This window comes from Gorilla gorilla, chromosome 6, assembly GCF_029281585.2.
Source record: "Gorilla gorilla gorilla isolate KB3781 chromosome 6, NHGRI_mGorGor1-v2.1_pri, whole genome shotgun sequence".
In the NCBI taxonomy this organism is placed as follows: domain Eukaryota; kingdom Metazoa; phylum Chordata; class Mammalia; order Primates; family Hominidae; genus Gorilla; species Gorilla gorilla.
In genome coordinates this window covers 158,428,317-158,437,872 of record NC_073230.2, presented here as the reverse complement: position 1 = coordinate 158,437,872, position 9,556 = coordinate 158,428,317, and positions in this window count along the sequence as shown.

Below are 9,556 nucleotides of genomic sequence, written 5' to 3'. Positions count from 1 at the left end.
GCTGCTGCTGCTGCTGCTGCTGCTGCTGCTGTAACAAATGATAATGAACCTAGTGGCTGAAACCAGCACACGTTTATCTTACAGTTGTGGTGATCAGAGTCCAGAATGAGTTCTGGAGCCAAAATCAAGGTATCATGAGGGCAGAATTGCTTCCCGAGGCAGAGGCTTCAGAGGAAAATTCATTTCCTTCCCTTTTCCAACCTTTAAGGCTCCCTCCATTCCTTGGCTTGTGGCCCCTTCCTCCAACAGGAATCACTCTGACCTCTGTTTTTATTGTCACATCTTTTCTGACTGTCACTGTCCTGCCTTTCTTTCATTAAAGACCCTTGGAATTACATTGGGCTCACTCAGATAATCTCTCCCTCTCAAGATCCAAATTTAACCACGTCTGCAAAGTCCCTTTTGCTATATAAGGTTAACACATTCACCGGTTCTGGGGACTAGGATGTGGACATCCTGGGTGGGGGGGGCGGGGGTGCATTATTCAACTTACCACACCTCCCAAAAGTCAGGGCAACCCTCATTGCTTCTCTGAGGCCAGGCCAAATACTCCCTGGGACATTCATATATGTTCTGGTACCGAAATAACTTGTGCCAAAATGAGAACATTTGAGGTTCATCATTCCAGCCATTCCTTCATCTTGGCCACCCTCTGTTGCCCATCAAAAGGTGCTCATTTGCTGTTACCTCCTCTTGACATCTTTTCCTTCATCTTTTTACAGTTTTGTTCTCTTATTCCCGATGCTTCTGAAGATGGCCCCCTCCCTCCAACTCTTTCCATTGTTAAGTAGCAATGCTGCATCATTGTCATGTTCACAGGCAGATTGAAGACAAGATGAGTTAAGCTGCACTTTAACCATCTCAATAGCATCAAGATCTTTGAAGACTGCGCTGACCACTTGTAACTATTACGCTGACATTCCTCTGACATTCATCGATCATTTTGCCACATTGAAGCCTTGTTAGAGGTCTCTGGGCCTTAGGTCTATAACTCCTACCCCCACCCTGCACCAGTCCATCCTTCATACTGACCCAGGGGGGCCTTTTTAACTGGGAAGTCTGCTTACTGAGCCTCCCTGATCTAAAGTACTCCAGTGGCTCCCCGTCATCTGCTGGCTGAAATCCATACTTCAGCACAGCACATCCAGCTTCTCATGAGGGCACTCCTTCCTTGTTCTCCTCATCCGCTCCTCCACTTGCATCTCACCCTCTAGACAAACCGAACTGCCAGCCTTTCCCTGAGCACCATGCCGTTCCCACTGCGTGTCGTGTCCTCCTTCCCCTCCTCATGGCCCACTTGGTGCACTCCCACTTTCCCCAAGGTCTTGGCCCAAGGCAGCACCCAGCCTTCCCTGATCTCTCCAGGTGGAACTGATTCCTCCCCTGTTTTCCCACAGACCCCTGCTCAGGCTCCATCTGTCACCTCATGAGACCATCTCTCCCTTTGTGTGTAAAAGTTGTCTGTTTAAAAATGAGGCAAGAGGCCAGGCGCGGTGGCTCATGCCTGTAATCCTGGCACTTTGGGAGGCTGAAACGGGCAGAACAGGAGTTCAAGACCAGCCTGGCCAACATGGTGAAACCCTGTCTCTACTAAAAATACGAAAAATTAGCCAGGTGTGGTGGCAGGCGCCTGTGGTCCCACCTACTTGGGAGGCTGGGCAGGAGAATCGCTTGAACCCAGGAGGTGGAGGTTACAATGAGCCAAGATCATGCCATTGCACTCCAGCCTGGGCAACAAGAGTGAAACTCCGTCTCAAAAAATAAAAATTTTAAAAAGAATGAAATTAAAAAATAAGGCAAGAAACTTAGAAGTCACAAGGAGGCCTTCATTCCCTGACAGCTATAAAATGAAGTTTCTAATTTTGTTGTAATTGTCAAGTTTCTTTTAGCCCAGAGTTGTACAATTATACCTGATTATTTAAAAACATTAAAAATACAGTTTAGACATGAAATACATACACTTAAATAATTATGTTTTATAAAAAATTTGGTCAAAGAGTCATAAATGCAAATATTATGGATTGTATGACCCAATTACATCTGGAAGTTCCAGATAGGACCTAATAAACATAACTTTAAATATAGAGCTAAGATAGAATGAAATAAAAGGAAACTCCAGTGTGCCCCAAATAAAGGCAAAACTGTACCCCCAAGTTCTCGGCACATGGGTCGCTGCTGGGCCTACCTGGAGTGGGGTGAGGAGAAGGATATGTAGGCCTTGGGCCGACAGGTAAAAACTGGCACCTCCTCATGAAGCCCCTTGAAGGCCTCATTTTCGAGGGCCTCATCTTCATTAAATACATGGTTCAGAAAAAAATGCATCCCAACACCAAAGGATGATGTGTTAGTTGCATCTCTGGGAAGCAGACACTGAGACATGGCTTGGAGTTCAGGAGGTCTACTGGGGAATACTGCCTGTAGAAGATAAACAGAGGAGGAAGCAGGATCTTTCAGGCAAGTCTTAGGCCACAAGGCAGGGCCAATACCTGTGAAAGGAAAGAGGCAAGGAAGCAGGAACAGAGCAGGATGTGGATCTGAGTTTCAGCCAACCCGATGAGGGGCTCTAGAGCAAATATTGTCTCTCAGAGAAGTCCCGTGTTGGGCAGAAATAATCAGGCCCTAGGACCCCACCTGCTCAGCCATGGGCTGGGGCTGCCCAAGAAAAGCATGAAAACCAAGGCATTTCCTGAAGGGGTTCACTACTTGAGCTGTCCGTTAGCAGGGCTCCTTGCAGCTGAATGGTAAGTTCCTGAATGGAGATGTGAGTGGCATAGCTCCACGGCTGCCACAGATGACAGAGTTTATCTGTTTCAGGCCGGACTCTGGGTGATGGCACCAGAGGGGGCAGTATCTTCCTTGAGAATTCAAAACCACAGCTAGTACCTCATACAGGTTTGTGATTCAAATGTACATTATCCACTGGGCTAATAAATTGACGTAAAAATTGGCCTTAGCCCAATGATTGCACTTGAGGTTTCTGGCTGAAGCAAATTCAAAAACAGGAGGAACCATCCCATAATCCAGACCACAAGCCCTGCTCAGTGTAAGCTCACAGTCACACGTTGCAAAATCCACAAGGAAACAATCCACCATCAGTGAGAGCACAAGCAGCGGATTAAAATCCAAGAGCTAGAATTCATGTAAAGATAATTCAGAAGATAATATAACATGCGTATTTTTGTAATGTATAAGACTAATAGATGGCACAAAGTAGAAAGAGCAGAGTGGGAAAAGCATAGAAATAGAAATCACCAAACACTAACATAAATCAAGATACTAGGAGTGCAAAAGTCTTTAATTTTTTTAAAAAATCAAGATATTATAAAAAAGAAAGTAACATTTGAAAAAGAAAAAGAAACCAACAGAATTTCTAGAAATAAAATATATACTCATTGAAAAATTTTAATGGACTGGTGAAACTGCAGAACTAGATACAGCTGAAAAGAATCAGTTAAAGATAGACAAGAAAAGTACCCAGAATGAAGGGCACAGAGAGAAAATCATAGACAGAAACATGACATGTTAAGAGCATAGGCTAGGAATATTTACCATGCCTCTATCTAATCAGATGCTCTCATCTAGAAAGCAATGATTAGGAAATCTGGAGAAAAGAAACTTTTTTAAAAAAAAAGAATGGCTAACAATTTTCAAAATTTGATGAAAGATATAAATCCTCAAATTTAAGAGGCACAAGTCCTGAATAAGGTAAATAGAATGTAAACCAAAAATAAAATTCTAAGCTCCACAACTGACTGATGGACCCTTCCCTCGGCCAAGGGCATTCCAAAGCTAACCTGAAAAACTAGTTCAGGCCATGATGGGAAGTGGAGGTTGGACATGCCTCATTATACCCTCCTTCTTTTGGAATCCAGGCACAGCTGACTAGCATTAACATTAAAATGGAGATCCTAAGACTGCCAGGAGAGACTTTTTGTAGCAATAAGACACAAATTCTAGCCTGACTCTAGTATGGCATCACATGAAAAATAGCAGGCCCTGAAAAAATTGTAGTATTTTATCCCAAAACATATTGCTTTGACATATTTTGAAATGGCCCTGCCAAGCTGTCTCTTGAGGGGAAAAATCTACATTCTATAGAAAATCTGTTTCTTTCCAGGTCTTTTCCCTGATCCAGGAGACAATTAACTAAGAGTCTGGCATCTTTTTAGGTCTCATAAAAGCTCTGAAGCCCGCTAGCTGGAGGTTTCATCTGCATGATAAAACCTCGGTCTTCACAACCCCTTGTCTTAACCTAGACATTCCTTCCTATTGATTCCAGGTCTTTAGATAATAATTCTTTCAGCCAATTGCCAATCAGAAAATCTTTGAATCCACCTATGTCCTGGAAGGCCCTGCTTCCAGTTTTTCTGCCTTTCCAGACCAAACTAATGTATATCTTACATGTATTGGTTGATGTCTTGTGTCTCCCTAAAATATAAAAAACCAAGCTGTAGCCCAGCCACTTTGGATCCCCTGGGGCTGTGTCATGGGCCATTGGTCACTCATTTTTTTTTCTTTGTTTACTTCTTGGTCACTCATATTTGGCTCAGAAAAAAATCTCTTCAAATATTTTATAGGTTGACTATTTTCATCAACAAAAGGTAAAGTCACATGTAAAAATATTGTGATAAAACTATCAAACACCAAAAACAAAGAGGACATCCTGAAAACAACCAGAGGAAATAACCAGATTGGCTTCTAAGGAAAACTACTAGATTAACAATAGACTCTTCTATGGTAAACATGGAAGTCAGAAGACAATGGACTAACATCTACAAAGTGGTAAGGGAAAATAACTGTCAATGAAGATTTTATACCCTGATCAACTATTATACAACAGCAAAACCAAACAAAGATGTTTTCAGAAAATAAAAACTGAGATATTCCATTCATAGACCCTCACTGAAAAAAAACTACTAAGGACTATCTTTTGGGAAGAAGAAACTTGAACTCAGTAGGTAAATCCTGTAGGAGAAGGATGTAAGAAGAAACAATGGTGAGAAAAAAGATCAGTAAATGTGGGTAAATCTTAACACACATTGACTTTATAAAACAATACAAATTTTAGGGATACAAAAAAAAATGGAACTAAAATACTAGGAAACAATCACATGTACGGTGGATGGAGTATGATTAAAATGAAAGCATTCTATGGTCCCTGTGACTTCGAGAAAAGGGCAGAGATATCAATTACATATAGACTTTGTGAGTCAAACACACGTTTAAAATGTTCATTACAACTGCTAGATAAATAGAAATAGAATGTTGCCTAGCAGAGGGAGAAAATTTGATTGAAGAAAGTTTCATTAATCTAATAGAAGGTAGAGAAAGGGAGAAAGAAGTGATGAAAAGATCACAAAATAAAATGATGAAAAAAATCTAAATATATCGTATTCACTACAAATATAAACAAAATAAGCTTTCTAGTTTAAAAACAAGTTGTCAGATTATAAAAGAAAACAAAAATCCAGTTCTGTGCTTTTAAGTTTTAGGAGGAGTATTAATTCATAGGAGCATAACCATAAAATAGCTTTCCTTTTTCTTCATGACTACCCTGTAGTTGTGCTATATCAACCCTTCCTTGCTTTCCAGCTATTTGATACCATATGACATCTTGTCAAAATTCTAATACTATATTTCATCACTTTCTAAGAAAAGTCTCATTTCAGTCTTAGTGTGAGGCGCATTTGAACTTTGAGTGAAGCTCAACACAGAACTCAGGTCCCCTCAACTCCGGTTCAGGCTAGATCTACCTAGAGCACTAACAGCTTGGGGTGAAGAGAACATGTGTTCTGCTCTTCAGACTCTGTCATGCTTCCTTCATACAGACACTAGCCTAGGCCTTCACAAAGCTTCACTTTTGGCTTTATAAGGTCAAAAAGGAGGTAGAGGAGAATGTGCTTACATCTGTTGATGGAGAACCTTCATTCAGCTTGGTTCCACCTGTGACTGCAGGCATCTGCTGGTATGGTGGTGTCCAGGTAAGTGGGGTAGTGCTCAGCTTCACCCTCACCCCCTCTGACACTGAGAATCACTCCTAAGAGAGGGATCTGGAAAGTATTGACCCTAACTCTTTCTCAGGGGCAGACATCTCATCCTGTGGCCTGTGGCCCACAGCAGCCGCAGAGTCCCTGCCCCTCCCATTCATCTGTGTGCTCTGTCCCAGGGAGGCAAGGAAGCTGATGAGGTCTCATCGCACCATCGGGTTGAGAGGAACTGGGATGGAGTGGGAATAGCCCCGCCTGCCCCCTATGTTGCTTTAAGCCCTACTCTGATGAGTTACTTCTTCAGAAATCGACATGAAATACTGTCTGTTTCCATGATTCAGTGCATCCACACACTTCAGAAGACACATATCAAAGGCCTCCTCTTCTTCCCTACAGTGGAACATGGAGACTGAAAAGGCTCATGAGCCATGTCCTGGGCTCCCACAAAAGGAGACCAAGACTCTCATGTGGTAGAAAGGGAAGGAATAGCCAACAATCTCCCTCTCTTGAAGTCTTCTTTTTCTGTGTATAGGGGGGAGGGGTGTCAGTGGTGGGCCAGTCCTGAGGTGGTACCTCCTGGTCAGCTCTGTGAGTGACTGTCTCAACTCCTTTTGGCCACATGAAGTTAAAATGCAGGGTTCCTCACATCTTTTGTCCTTAGTATTGAGCCTTAGCCTCAATTCCCAGACACGGGCAAAATGATGCTTGACATCCTGTCACATGATGTTTGCAAGCGATAGACCTAAAACTTGAGGGCACAAAATAGTTCAAAGTAACTCACTGGACAGAAAAAGACATACCAGCAAACATTAACCAAAAGAAAGCTGGAGCATTAATATTACTGGACAAAACAGGCTTTAATGCAAAAAGCATTACCAGGATAAATAGGATCACAATGTTATGAAAAAAATGAGGTTCAATGTTTCTAACAACGTGGACTCAAAATACATAATGCAAAAAACGGCAGAGTTACAAAGAAAAAATGGAAAAATCGCAATGGGAGATTTCTACATACTTCTCTCTGTAATTGATAAACAAAAATTAGTAAGGATATAGAAAATTTCAAAAGCATATTCAACTAGTCTTACCCAAATAGAGATTTTGTTCTTTTCAAGTATACATGGAATATTTACAAAAATAGATTGCAAAGCAAATCACAACAAATTCCAAATAACCTACTTTACTCAGGCTACTCTTTAAAACCACAATGCAGTAATCAGAAAGAAATAATAAAATAATATACAAAATGTTTTTAAAAAGAAGAACCATTTACTGAAGAAAATACAAAACACTTTTTGCTAACAATTTAATACTGTTTTTGAAACAATTCCTATTGTGATAAATTCATAACAAAAATCTGCAGCTGATTACACAATATTCAGTATTAATGTGCAAATATACAGTTGGTAATCTTGTGAGGGGAAAATAAACCAAGGGTATACACAATTATAGGAGTAAATTCATATTAAGCATGTCATTTTATGAAATGAAGTATGTACTACTGAGAAACACGACTGAACTACTGAAAATGCAACAGCATGACTGAATCTCAAAAACAGTATGCTGACTAAAGGAACCTACATACAGAAGAGTGTATATGTATGATTCCATTTCTATGAAAAGGCAAAAGTAATCTACCATGGCAGAACACAGATGCATGGATTCATCAGAACTCAAAGATTGAAAAAAAAATAAGGAACTTTCTTCAGTAATGAAATGCTTTATATCTTTTTTTTTTTTTTTTTTTTGAGACACTTTTTGCTCTCTTGCCCAGTCTGGAGAGCAGTGGCATGATCTCGGCTCACTGCAACCTCCACCTCCCAGGTTCAAGCAATTCTCCTGCCTCAGCCTCCAGAGTAGCTGGGACTACAGGCGCCCGCCACCATGCCCAGCTAGTTTTTGTATTTTTAGTAGAGATGGGGTTTCACCATGTTGGCCAGGCTGGTCTCGAACTCCTGACCTCAGGTGATCCACCCGCCTCGGCCTCCCAAAGTGCTAGGATTACAGGCATGAGCCACCATGCCCGACTGAAATGTTTTATATCTTGATGGCAGGTATGGAGTACTTAAGTCTTTGCATTTGTCAAAGCTAGACAAGCCATAAACTTGAAATCTGTGCATTACACTGCATATAAATAATACTTTAATTTAAATAATTTTAATGTTTGTGCAACACTTACCATGAAACATGTTAAAAGACAGGCTGGGAGAAGATATTTGCCATCTGCCCATCTAACAAGGTATTGTGGAGATTATATACATAAACATAAAATGTATGCTAACAACAGTATAAAAGATGGTAGGGATAACCTGTTGTAAGGTTATCGCACCATATGTGAAGTGGCATAATTTATGTAGACTGTTAAAAAATTAAAGATGTATATCGTAAAACTGAGGACAACCATTTAAAATTATATGTAACTAGTAAGAGAATGGTGAAAAATAGAAATTACTAAAAAATAGAATACTAATATAAAAATAGAATTAAAAAAAAAACCCTCAACCCCAAAGCAGGCTGGGGGGGAGAGAGAGAGAGAGAGAGAGAGGTATCACTGAACACCTGGAACACACAGAAAATAACTAGTAAGATAGTAGATTTAAATGCAATCGTATTAGTAATCACATTAAATGTTTGGTGATATGATTAAGATCCAGAATAGATTTTTAATGAAATACCTATAAGCCAATAAGAAAAAGATCTTGGCAAATGATATGAAGAGGAAATTCACAGAGGAAGAAACCAAATGTCAGTAAACATGAAAAGATGTCCAACTTCATTAATCAGGGAAATAGAAATACAAATTAAAATAATGAGCTACCATTTCACAGTCATCATGTCGGCAAACGTTCTGAGTCCATTATCAGTAAGTATGAGCCAGGATGGGGAAAGAGAAAATTACACGATAGTGGGTGTGTAAGTAGGCACCATCCCTTCAGTGAGCAGTTCGGGAAGCCGGGGAAAGATGAAGGTGCTCTTGCCATCCAGAGTCCCATGTCTAGGCGTCTCTAGAGACGCACTTTAGCAGTGCACAATGAGACATGCGTGCAGATGTCGCTGGCAGCAGGTTTGTTCTCATTCCTCTAGGGGGAATGGAACGTAAACTGTAGTTTATGTATTCAATGAAATACTATATTATGGGTAAAATGAATGAACCAGATATTCTTGTTTAAACATGTCTGTATCTCAAAAACAAAATGACCCATGGAAAAAAGCAAGTTGCAACAGGATAGGGACTGGATAATATCATTCACATAAAATGTAAAAATACCAAAACCAGTAGTGTGCATTGTTTACGAATGCACACATGTTAGGAAATGCATAAAGACCTGGGTGAGAACTCTAGCCTCCGGGAAGGGAGGGGACAGGATGCATAGCTCTGGCCTTACCTCTATCTGTAACTTTCCTTTTTTTTTTTTTTTTTTTGAGACGGAGTCTTGATCTGTCCCCTAGGCTGGAGTGCAGTGGGGCGATCTCGGCTCACTGCAACCTCTGCCTCCCGGGTTCAAGAGATTCTCCTGCCTCAGCCTCCCGAGTAGCTGGGACTACAGGGCCGCGCCACCACGTCCAGC